Source organism: Bombus terrestris, chromosome 4, assembly GCF_910591885.1.
Source record: "Bombus terrestris chromosome 4, iyBomTerr1.2, whole genome shotgun sequence".
Classification (NCBI taxonomy): domain Eukaryota; kingdom Metazoa; phylum Arthropoda; class Insecta; order Hymenoptera; family Apidae; genus Bombus; species Bombus terrestris.
In genome coordinates this window covers 12,743,914-12,757,205 of record NC_063272.1, presented here as the reverse complement: position 1 = coordinate 12,757,205, position 13,292 = coordinate 12,743,914, and positions in this window count along the sequence as shown.

Below are 13,292 nucleotides of genomic sequence, written 5' to 3'. Positions count from 1 at the left end.
TATTTCGGTGATCGCTCCGACCCGTGAGTCTCGTCACGCTCTCGTCGTCTCCCGTGGCCCATTATTTCGACCAGCGTCGCGTTTCTCCCCATTCGAGGAGATTCGAGGAATCACGAGATTCCTACGATACTAACTCGACCTTACATCCGCTGCTTTTTCTTTTCTACTTGTACACACCGGATGCGAGGAACCACAGGTTGAAGCCGGAAGACTCCACTTTCGGGGCGCCGGACGCGAAAAATCAGCTCTGACATTCGAGAGAGAATGAGACAGAGAGAGAGAGAGAGAAAAAGGGAGGAAGAAAGAGAGAGCTCGGAGCGTTCAAGCACCTGCGCGAACTGCGGAGAACGCTCGCCGGAATGAGGCATGTTGCGACGGCACTGTGTAAAAGCAACGACGAGTACGACGTGGCCCGATGGGTGGGAGAGGTATGATGGGACAGGTGCGGCTCGTAACTTCCTGGATAATATCGGCCGGTCCGGACGCGCGACCGGCGCTAACGCTGACGCTTACGTTAGCGGTGGCGCCACTCGGATCCGCGCCGTAGGCGCCTGTCCGTCCCGTTCCCCTCCTGCCTCCCGCAGACGGCGCACGGGGCACCCTCTTTCGTAGCTCTCTCTCGCGCACCGCTGTTCACCCATCATTTCTCTTTGGCCATAATGCGTACGAATGGCCTCCACTAGCGATGGGACCAATACAGCAACTTCAATTTCTTCAACTCCTGATATATGTTACTATATCGATGTGCCTGAAATGATCGGCAAAATAGGAAAATACAAGTTTTGTACAGAAAGCGAGTGAATAATGCGAAAATAGTATATCAAGGTTCTAGATATGCTCTTCTCGAATCGACTTATATCGCGGGTAAAAAATGTATCTATACACGCGATACTCTGCCGATGATTGTATTTGTACACTACTTAATTTAATCCAAGTACGCTATCGATCGCAAGTATCAAATGACAGGCGTTGAAATTTTTTAGCGCAAATAGAATATTATCAACTGCTTTTGTTTCTTGTCTGGCTTGATATAAGCTTGCAACGTGAGGTATCAAACTAAAGTAAAATTTGTTTAGAGTTTCCCGGTAAATGTAACCAACAGGTGTCCTGGATACACATGACCGACATGAGCGTATAGTGAATTTCGTATCGTTTAGTATCTGGTACTTTCAAGTACGGATAAAAATTTGATATGATGATAACAAAATGGTCGGAAAATAATCGTCGCCGATACTTTTTGCAGCTACTGTACGTCGGTATTTGCTACGTAATCAAATTGAAACTTGTACGTTAAACACTGAAAAAGATCGAGGCAGTAACAAAACCTTGAAACTTGGCTTGGAAATGTAAAAATGTCAATTTTTCCTAAAATCATTGAGATACTTCGAATTTCTTTCGCGTGTAACACTCCTTTATCATACATAGTTGATCCGCGGATTGTTCGAACGTTTCGAGTATAGGATTGGTCCCATCGCTATATTCCACTCTTCTTACGTGTCCTCGCCACTTCTCAGACAAGCGTACGATGTTGCTAGCAAAACCTGCACCATCTTTATTCATGCACACTGGGTAGTTGACGGGAGGCAAGATGCCGAGGAGTGCACGTAGCAAGTATGTATGACCGAGGTGCATGCATACGAAATTGCAAAAATGCACATCGACAGCGGGGAATTTAATATTTGAAAGGAGGCCTCATCGGCTCGGTGTTTGAAGTCGCGATGCCGACAGAATTATTTAAACCTATTAAGCCACGATTTTCAAAGCGATACTTAGCGAACTATAACGTTCCCTCGGTGTACGCCACATTTGCATATTCCTTTATGCTAACGGTGCTTTGTTCGGTGATAAATTGAAACCTTTTCGAAAATAATAACCCGAACGGATAAAAATGGGAAAGTCGTGTTTCGAGTTACGTACTTACAAATAGAACTGAACACATTTAGAAAGCATGGAGCAAACCTTTAAGAAATCAAGATTTTCTAACCCTCGTTAAGTAGATCTCTATTTGCATAGCCTTTTGTAGCCTTTTGTGTAACGTAAGCGCGTTTGGGATCGATTTTGTCTGCTTTATTTCACAATTAGTTGTAAAAACGACGCAAAGGTCAAAATTTTAACGAAGAAGCGATGTACGGTACTTCGTTCGATGATATTTATGATAATTGCGACGTTTTAGAGGAATGTTTGAAACTACTTACAATTAGAGCTAAACGGTCCTTTTAGAAGCCAAGATATTCTAATCCTCGTTAACTACGATTATATTTGCATAATGTTTTGTGGAATATGCAACGTAGACGTATTTATAACTGACTCTGTTGCTGTGCTTTATTTTATCGTTGGTTCAGTAAACGATACAAAGGTTGTACCTACAATTTACGTAATGGAGAAGTGATGTACGGTGCCTCGTTCGATGATAAATCGAGACCTCTTAGAAATCTATTTCAAACTACTTGTACTTACAATTAGAACTAAACATATTCGCTTCTTAGAAACCAAGATATTCTAGCTCTCGTTATCAACATTTGCATTTGCATAAACCTCTTTTATTATATAATCTGCAATTTAAATATGTTTATAACGAAATATGTTAATAATTATTACCGAGTAAAAGCCTGAAAAATTCTAATTTCTGCCATTTTTATTAATTTAATTATACGAATAATTATAGATATCATTTTATTATATTTATACGTAGATATCGAATTTTACAAAATGTTTAATAATATAAATCACTACAGCTATACTATACAGCTTACTGTTAGCAATATAATTCAATGCAAATGTTGAAATATCAAATACGAAAATTATAGTAGTTAATATATCATTGCTTGATGTTATTGATTCGATATCCAGCATTATCAAGATCCTTGGATGAACGTATCTTAAGAAAACGTACGGCATCCCCTCCCTCCCTCCCCCCCCCTTATTCTATGCGATCATTTGTTCATATACAGCGAATCGCTTTCCCTCAACGTCATTTATCAGAATGTGCCTTGTATGCACAAGATGAGCGGAGCGCAATGTCAATGTTACTGTGACGATAATGTCGAAGGTTCCGATGTACATCTACATACATTCATGTGTAGATCATGGATATAAATAACGTAATACGGGACATGAATAACGTAATTCCTTGGGGGACCGATAGGAATCTAATGGTACCTGATTGAATTTCATTTTATGTTTAGATACTGTTAGTTGAAGCTGTTTCAGAAATAGGAAAAAAAGGTAGAAGTAGGAAGAAGTATGAAAAGGTGTCACAGCTAGATAGAAACATGACTCGATGGGGTTGTCATTGAATTCAATTGTTATTAATCCTTTGATAAGTAATAACAATTGTAAGAAGTCGTATCACGGATTCAGTTACATTTAGAAATGAAATTTATTTTTATTGCGACTTAATTTGTCAAAAGATAAAAATTAGAAATATCGATATAAAAATTTCAAATGAATGTAAAAACTCGAGTATGTATGTAGACATCATGTACAACGATACGAACTTAAGACATAATCTATACGTTGTACCTTTTATATATTTTTATAAAACTAATCATGCAAAATATAAATCACTTTTTCTGCGAGTATTAAACTGCTACTAAACTACTATTATAACTACTGAAAATAATTGAAAACTGAACGAAACTAAAAATCCTATTTGCATGAATTAATAAATTGAAGTAGATACTAAGCTGATCATTAGAATTAGTAAAACCTTCTTTACTTTAATATTTTACTTTTATTTTATATAAATCGATTTAAAAATAAATGAAAGATAGTACCCGTTGGTCTCTATGCAGACTGAAAGGTTAAAAGTTTAAAAGATAACAAAAATTTTTATTTAAAATACATGTATTTTTGTTTCGTAAAGTTTAATCAAATTTTTCTGCACGTAGATACTCGATAAATTCCTTCTCTTCTAACCACGTGCTTGCTACACGTATGATATCACTGAACTCTCGTAATTTCTTACCTGTTGCAGCAGTAACCTTCCGCTATTGGTTAACTATTGCACATGCGCCGTGACGGAATTCGAGGTAGAACTTATAACAATGACTCCCGTAATCTAGAGTTCAATGCACCAAATGTAAAACACGATGGAATTTAATGTCAGTTCATAAATACTCAAATACTGTATATACATAATGTATCAACCTAATGCAATCTAGCGTTCCTTCCTACAAGTTTTATATTTAACCTTAAATAACAATACCAAATATTTCTAGTTTTTTACTAATATCTGTCTTTTAAATATATGAAAAAGTTAAACAAAATTTACAACAAACTGTAAAACTTAATAAACAATCAAAAATGAATTTCGTACTCTTTACCGTTTGTATTCTCTAAAAATCGTTTATAGAAAAACAGTAACATACTTTTACTATGCCAACAATTAGTCACAAAAGTGACATAAATCAAAGCCGCTAGATAGCACTCGAATCAGCTCACCAAATTCAAATAATAACCATTACTCTAACACAAACATAGCACACGTATTAAGATTCAAGTAATACGTATTTACTATGAGCTTTTCGTTGTTAGATACCCTTGATCAAAAATGCTTAAATATTAACAAATTAATTGTAACATTTACTGACAAAAACTATTATATCCCATATGAATCATGAACGCTCAAATATACATTACCAAACAACGCTAACCCAAAACCTAACCAAAACCGAATCTACCACCGAGAAACATGAGAACATTTCATAAATATGATTATTACCGAATGACATAAGTCTCACTCTCTGCAATTCAGTGTCCGCAACAGATTATGAGAATCTCCGGCTGCCACAGTCATAAATTTTTCCAAGCGTGCTCGAAACTGACTACCGTAACACGCACCGGCACTCGAAACTACATATTAACCGCGTTCTCGCGTAGCGCGGGAGATTTAAACGGCGCGCACCGCCGAACCGGTCGAGACTGCCACATATCGTCCGTTATCCTATGATGCTTTTGTTTTGCAGTTGAATTCGAGGAACTCAAACTCGTCTGGAATGAAGATTTGGAAGACAAGGAATTGAAATAAACAATCGAAGACCGACTGCGTCGATCGTCGAGCGTCGACTGGCCGCGAGCCCGACGACCGCGCAATATGTAGCGTTGTGTAGAGAGGACGACTGGAGCCTGTCTGCTCACCCCTGTGGCTGTCTGTTGCCTAAGGGCGGCCTCGTCCGGCGCGAATTCGCGGCGACACAGCAGCGGCGCGCCAGTAACGTGGCGACGCGGATCTTGACGCCATTCTCTGAACACGTATGCGTTTCTATACGTGTAGCTACCCTCTCGATACGCTTGTGTACGGTCGTGAGCATCGTGATATCGGCGCATGGACGAGGGTGGCGGAGACAGACGGAAAAAGAAAGAGATAAAATGATAGAAGGTAGATGTACGTGTATGCATGGGCAACGAGGAGAGCACGTTCTGGCAATCGTACACACGAAGGTGCTTGACCGAGTGAAGTCGAACGACTAACCGTATACGGAGACTTTTCTTGCTCCGAGCTGGAGATAAACAATGTCATTTGTGCTAGCTAGCATCCTCCCGTTCCGGGGCTCCGCGCGCACCGAATCGGGGTTCTTTCCCCCCGTGGACGTAAAACACGGCTAAATCGACAGTCTTCGCTGCCATCGTAAACACGACCGGCTTCCTCTTCTTGAATTGTTTATACTATTTAGCTGATGGAAAATTTTTACGCTGCTGCCCGACGGTCATTAGCGATTCATATTGAATGTAAGGATAGAAGCATATATTATATTATTACGCAATGACCTGAAAGTAGTTAAGCACTCGTTATACAGAATTTTTTAATGAATTTATGAAATATTTGGAAATTTCACTAGGAACGGTAATGAGACGCGATTATCGCGATTATAATATATACCAAAATTTGAAACTAATCCAAAATTGAATATAGAAGCTACACGACATTTATTACGAACATACCCCTAGTGACAAATTAATATACAGCGTGAATAGTAGTCGTAAACATAGAATTAATGCTAAAGATAGTCTCATTATATATTGTGGCCTATTAATATGTATAGTAAATAAATACTTTGATGATCTTTACAAAGTGCATGCTTCCAATAAATATCTTGCAACTTCTATATACATTTTCAGGTCCGTTTCAAACTCGACCAATATAATCACGATGATCGTGTCCCGTTACAGCGAAATTTCAAAATGTTTTATATAATACAAAAATATACATAAAATTTCCAGAAGCGTTTGAATATTTTCATGAGCCAGTGTACTTACACTGTACACGTTTGTTTGAGGTTTTTATTAATCCCATTTGAATTGTAATTAATAAATGCTATTATTAATCGATCTAAATAGATTTCTATTTAACCAACAATTTTTTTCCACAAAGATAAATATAGGATCCGGTGATTAACACGATTAATCATAAATATCACCATGATGTGTCATGATGCTTACAAGGAAGAAAGAATCTCTAAAATAAGAATCAATTTTATTCTTTTTTCTTTTTTACCTTTAGCTATCTTTTATACTGCTGGAATGTGGAATGAACTATTCTATACTGGAACAGAGTACGTAACACGTTAACCAATCCGTAATCTTCAGGGTACTCATGTTTTTCCTCCGCTAAGTAGGTACACAGATAAATGCTAAACGTATGTTTGCTTGTTTCGTTAAAAGTCAAATACTATTTCTGGCGAGCACATACATTTAAATGCATGCTTCGTTTTGGGCGGGCTGCGAGGACGGAACGTGGATAATGATAGCGACGGGGTGCAACGGAATGGGTAGGATCATTAGTGCATCTAATTCCGTACCGTTGGAATGCAACATTATAAATTATCCGACGAGTCTTGATAACCAAAAATTTAAGTGCTTTCCAGCATCATTCGCTTCACTTGATATTTAACACGTTATTTAGAATTAACCTATCGATTGTTTCTCACGTAATGTTTGAAAAACTTTAAACAGAATTACAATATTTTATTAACTCGTGTTTACGCCAAATAAATATTTCATTTTGTTTTCTTTAACACTGTGATCATGATCATTATTTATTTCCCCTTTAGTATTTTAAATCAAAATTCAGTTCTCAGAGGAGTAAAACCTATTAATAATATTCCTCGTGTGAAATATAAGATACAAGTTAGAACTAAGTATTTTAATTGAAACTGTTAGTCCGTACCGGGTTTTAATTCATCTGTAACCCAGTCCAGAGTCAAATATAATTTTCTACGTGCAACGACGCGTCATCAGATTTGTTCGATTATATTAAATTCCTAAAAATGTATTCCGTTGCAACATGATCCTATCATGCCTTTCGTACGAATAAAAGATCGCTGAAATTCTAAAATTCCGAAGACACCATCGAGATCATAATAATCCCTCGTCTTTTACTGTCGTTTCCTTCATCTTTTACTACATCGAATATTATTTAGGAAACTTACAAACCGAAACAAGGTCTGTCGGATACTTTTAGATTCCACGGATTATTGCACATTTGTAACGGTACCGGTGATTTCAATTTGTTGCCAAGCAATCAACGCGCGTTAGCGATTCCATTTTACGAGCACCCTCCGCTCAGACTGTTGTACACTACATACAGGGAGAAGCAAGAAGGGACGGTTATAGCATCGTGATATCAATTCTCTTGTAATGACACAATCGTAGCCAGTCAGTCGGATGTCGGTCTCGAGTGTGGGTGGAAGAGGTGATGGTGACGATCTAGGTCCGGCTTCGTTCTCCAACTCGTTGTTTATCAAACTCCCCTTCGCATAACAAGCATCAAAACACTTGGCGCCCCACGCTGGAGCCGTCGTAGTCATCTTCCGCCCCAATGGTCGCTTCTACTTTTCGTGGATATGCCGGGGGTAGGCGCTGGCATGGGTTAAAACATGGGTAACCGGGAGGGAACAATCTCTATACACACAGGCGCCGTCTCTATCCGCCAAAAAAATGAGTTATCGTGCTGGATCTAGGGACACGACAAATCGATCGTTCGAATCACCGTTCAATACAGTTTTATACCTCTGTAATGTTTAACAAATGCATATAGGGTACGTACAATGAGTCCTCTTACATAGCATTTGTTATTTGTCCAAATGAATATCTGCGGAGGTTTTATTTTTTAATTCCGAAGTTTCTCATATCTTAATCTTGCTTTCGTTTCGGCCGAAAAGAAAGACTTTAGAAGGTTTTACAAAAATCTTGAATGTGAAATTTGAACGAAAAATCAAACGTATTAATAATGATTTTTTGATATATTTTTTAAAACTCGAGGAATCTCTTAATGATAAAAAAAAAGTATGATTTGAAAAATGACCTAAAGACTATGATATAATAGGAATGAAATAATAATAAAATTGTTAATAATGCTTGACGATATTACGATAGAACGCACGGAAATGCTTCGGTGCTAACGAATGGAATGTAAACTATTTCCAATTATACACCGGAATATATTAAAACCTATATATAAGACATATGTATCTATGTATTAATCGAGTATGTTCGTTTTATAAAAGTTATTAAATACAAGATTCAAATAACACGTATATTTGTTGTAAGTTTCACATGCTTAAATATCCTTGTTTAAAAATCCTTAAAGATACAAATTAACTGTAACACTTTCTGACAAGAAAAATGGCACCCCATATGAATCATAAACGCATAAGTATATATTACCGTATAACGCTGTTGCATTTCTTTGATTAAAAAGCAAGAAGCTAATAACCTTTCACGCGTCCAGACTGACGCGACCTTAATTTCAATCGTTGATTTATTTACGATTACCCCGGGGTCCGGCGTAAGCGTGTTTCAAAGAGGAAAAGTTTCCCCGTGGTAAACAGGTTTTGAAAACATTTCTTTCGGTTTGATCGATATTACATGAATTCCGTAAGAACCATAAAACCAAACGCCATTTCCCGGAACAAACGATTCTTACGATCAAACAATCAGAAGGGTCAGGGGAAGGGAGCGGGTTCGTTCGGTTTTTCCAAAGAGAAGAGACTAACCAAAGAAGAAAGCGGAAAATAGTAAAGACTCGCTGGCACCGTTCGCCGTGCAGGTCCGAGATTCATAATTATTCCTGAACAAAACATCATGCTATTGACGTATACTGGAATCGAGAAATTCAGCTGACAATACCAAAGCAAACATGTGTCGGTGTGTAAAGAGGGATGCGATAGGGCTGGAGAGTAGTAAGGTGGTAGGGCGCCCTCCAGCTTGGCGACCGATGAGCAAAGTTCCCACCCCCGTCGTGATGATGCCACGATGCCAACAGAAGAAGTATTCTTGCATTGGTCGACGTCGTCGTGGTCGTCGTCGTGGTCGTCGTCGACATCGTCGTCGTCGTCGTCGTCATCGTCTTCGTCGTGGTGTCGTGGGTCGACCAGTGGCGGCGACGGTGTCGGCGACGTCGGCGACGTTCCACGGTTGGCGTCGAGGTTAGCGCCGGCCGGTCGCTGGAATCGGCGCCCGGCTGTCTCTTTCTCCCTTTTCGTCTCACTCCACAGTTTCGTCCGTCTGCACGAGAGAGCCGACCGTCGTTTCGTCGTCGTCCGTTCAACGGCGACGACGTGGCTCTGCCGGCTGTCGCCGACGCCATCCGCCGCTTCTGCACCACCCCTATCATCCCTTGCCTTTTTTCCACCGCTACCCTGTCGATATATTCGACGACGATGTGTTTAGATAATGAAACTCTACTCTTCCAAAAAATTTCCCGGTCGAGTCTCCATTTCGATCCCCTTCCACGTAAGGCACACTGTCAATGTGGAAAACATCGAACTCCGTCAAGCTCCAACGCGACACACGGCTGCTGCGTTCTTTCGCGTGCCGCACGCGTTAAACACGCATTCAACTCACTGTTAAGTCTCGCTTGGATTAGTCGTGTTACGAGAATTCGAGCAATCGAAGATTTGCAACAGCAAGGAGGCAATATTTAAATCATATTTATTGGAATATTATAATATAAAGATATTAAATTTCATATTCAAAGGTGTAAAAGTTTATTACTACGAATATATTAGTTAATTATGAATTGATGAATGAATGTCAAAAAAAGTGATTGGATTTTGACTGAGTTTGAGTTGATTTTTCGTTGGTTTAACTTCCCAGCTGTAGTTTTCGAAGTTAAATATTCCTAGCGAAAATTATTGCTGTTTTTACCACAAAAATGATTGATTTATCTTTAACGTATCGAAATTTAATAGTACTCTGACACTATCACGTATAAGATCCCTCGTTATTTTGTATACGAATCGCAGGATTTGCATTAATTATGGACATCATGTTGTTTTTATACAAGTGTTTTTTACAATAGTAGTGCGTTTTGAATACTGATAATGGTTTTAAATGTTCGTAACATAATTTCAATTTAAAAGTGGATGTAACTAAATTTATTGCATTATTAAGAAGTGATAATCAATAAGAAAAATCAGATAAACATGATTCAAACATTTATCTCGAAGCAAAAATCTTCTTTGATATTATGAGTTATACGCCGTTGAATTATTTATTATTTTTCTTTTTACGTAATCGACGCAATGTCGAGACATCAAATGCAAATGATGACAAACTGAAACTAATTGAACGTCTTGAACATAAATAAACTGATTGATATTTGCATTTCTTTTCATATCATGAAATATGATCATTCTTTTATGATGCAGATTGTAGAATGAACAATATTAAATTGATCAGGACCAATAAAATTGTGCTATCATATTTTATAGCTGTCATAAAATTCTAAGAACTTGAGCAAAATTTTTCTAGTGAATCTATCAATCCTTTTCTCGTTAAACGTGCCCCGCAGATAATCGCCGTGTCTGGTATCCTACATCAGATTCGCCTACCCACTGAAACACGCTAAACTTTGAATAAACTTTAGATGAACATACTTCAGAAAAACATCCACAAAACAAACGTAAATACAAATTATCATATTAATGGTATATCTTTAAGTGGTAATGTATATTAAGCGCAAACGAGGAACTGTTTTGTCAGTAATTAATCGGCAATGTATTTTTCTTTACCTTCTATAATCACTTAACAAAATGCAAAATTTTCCATTCCTCCTTTGCAAAACCCTATTACGAAATTTACTACGAAAGCGTATCAGCATAATACTACATTTTTCAATAGCCATTCCTCAAACAAGCTGCCCGCGTTCCACCGTCAGCGAAACCGTTCTCCAGTGGGCTTTCTCGGTAATTACATTTTCAGGCTCACGTTGCATCGTAAGGTCAGAAATCATGGTTCCACGAACAGAGGAAGATAGAAAGAAAAGCTCTGCCAAACGGCGAGCAAGCGGAGCCAGCGAAAGTTTCGCTCGATTGGTCGTGCGTCGGCTCGTTCTTCTCGTCTTGGTGGAGCAGGGCGTCCGAAACTGCCCTCTCTCGACGCCGCTGCTGCCGGCTCCTCTATACGCGTCCTTCCCTCTGATCTCTTTCCTCGCGTTCCCCTCACGCGCGGACCATCCTGGCGTCCCCTAACCCAAACCATTATCCGTATACCACGATTATAAGGCAACGGGACCGACAAACAGGCTTGGGCCAGACCCCCTGGCACCCTGATCGCAACCTCGCCTCCCTCTTTCTTCTTCTTCTTCGTCGTCTTCTTCCTCTTCTTCTCTTTTCATCCGTCGTTTTCCTCTACCAGTCGCCGCGTGCTTCTACACCGTCACCGACTACGCAAACAAACCCGTACATCGACTAACATAACTTAACAATCTCCCCCCGCCCTCCTGGTTGCTTCTCTCTCGTCATACTTTCGCCCCTCTACCGACCGCCAATGCACTACTACCAGCGCACGGTCGCAGAGGTTGTTGCTACAACTGATTGCTCCTCGATGCACCATGGACTTACCACCCAGTATCGGGCGGCGTCGTTGCACGCTCGCCTTCAGGCTCCTCGTTTTCGTCTTTCGGAGAAAACGACGCATTACACAGGACGACGATACTTCTCGCAAATTATTATGGTCCTGGCTCTTGATAATTGTTTTTCCGACAGACTTTATGCCCCGGTACTGCTACACATAATGGTTCACGGCCCCGACATCGGACGTTTTATTTTTACGCTACTTTCGATCTTCGAGACGCGAGCCTACCTTTTTGACTACGCCGCCCGCCGCTGGCAAACCGAAGAATGCACCGAACTATATTTTATACTCCTCTCGACGGCTATTCTTCACCCAGTGGTGGAGATTTTGCTTCGTTCTTCCGTATTTTTCAAATAATACATGAAACTTTGCCGGGGAGGTACTATGAACTAGGTGGAAGTAAGGATTATAGCGCGTAGATTCTTTGTAGGACTGTGCTTCCATCTCTTGTAAAAATTTTAATAAAACCTATGGCATTGCTATTTTGTTTCCTTTCTTGATCGTTATAGAATCATGTTTATATTTCATTTTAAATTGAAGCTACTGATAGATGCAAGTACATTTTGAAATTTTATAATTCCAATTTTTTTCCTTTTTTGTAGCAAAATGGATGATTGTATGTTGTTTATATACTTAAACAGAAAATTAATTTAAAATCAATTGATTAACTTAAAAATGAAAATTCCGGTATCTTGTTTCCTTTTCTATATATAATGAAATAAATAACATATATTTAAATTAATTTAAAAAACGAAAAATATATGTCTCCAGGAAAATATTTATATAAAATACAGAAATTAAAAAATGTTGCGAAATTTGTAACGTTTAAAATTGCTATTAAATATCGTGCAATATATCAACATTAATTGAAAACGTTACTTCATTGGCACATTGAATTTTCGAAAGAAATACATATATAATTTAGGTATGCGGATTAAATGCTCGTTTTGTCATTTTTTTCTGTCTAGTAGAATGTCGTAGACGCGTCTATGCAGTTTGCGCAGTTACGAGTCAAACCGGTTTAAAAACCAGTATCGCGAATCCTATTAATGTAAAGAATTTTACTTTTATTTCCATCTCTTCAAAAAATATCAAAATGCGCACACTACCTTTTTTGCGATAATTTTAAATCGCATTACTTGCATAACATATAACTTAAATCATATCCACAACTTCACTGCATAGGTTTCAAACGTAAGATTATCATAAATATAATTATAAATTCTTATCACAATATGCCTTCATCTTGTGGTATTTTACAACATAATGTTATCATAATTGAACCATATTTTATAGAAAGAACATGTATTACATTCAAGTAAATACATGTTTTATAAAAAGATACTAGATCGCTTTAATTTGCGCTCGGTAATTTATATTCAAATTCTGACAATGGCCGAAGGTAGCTTAATTATCTTGTGAGAAATTCTCAG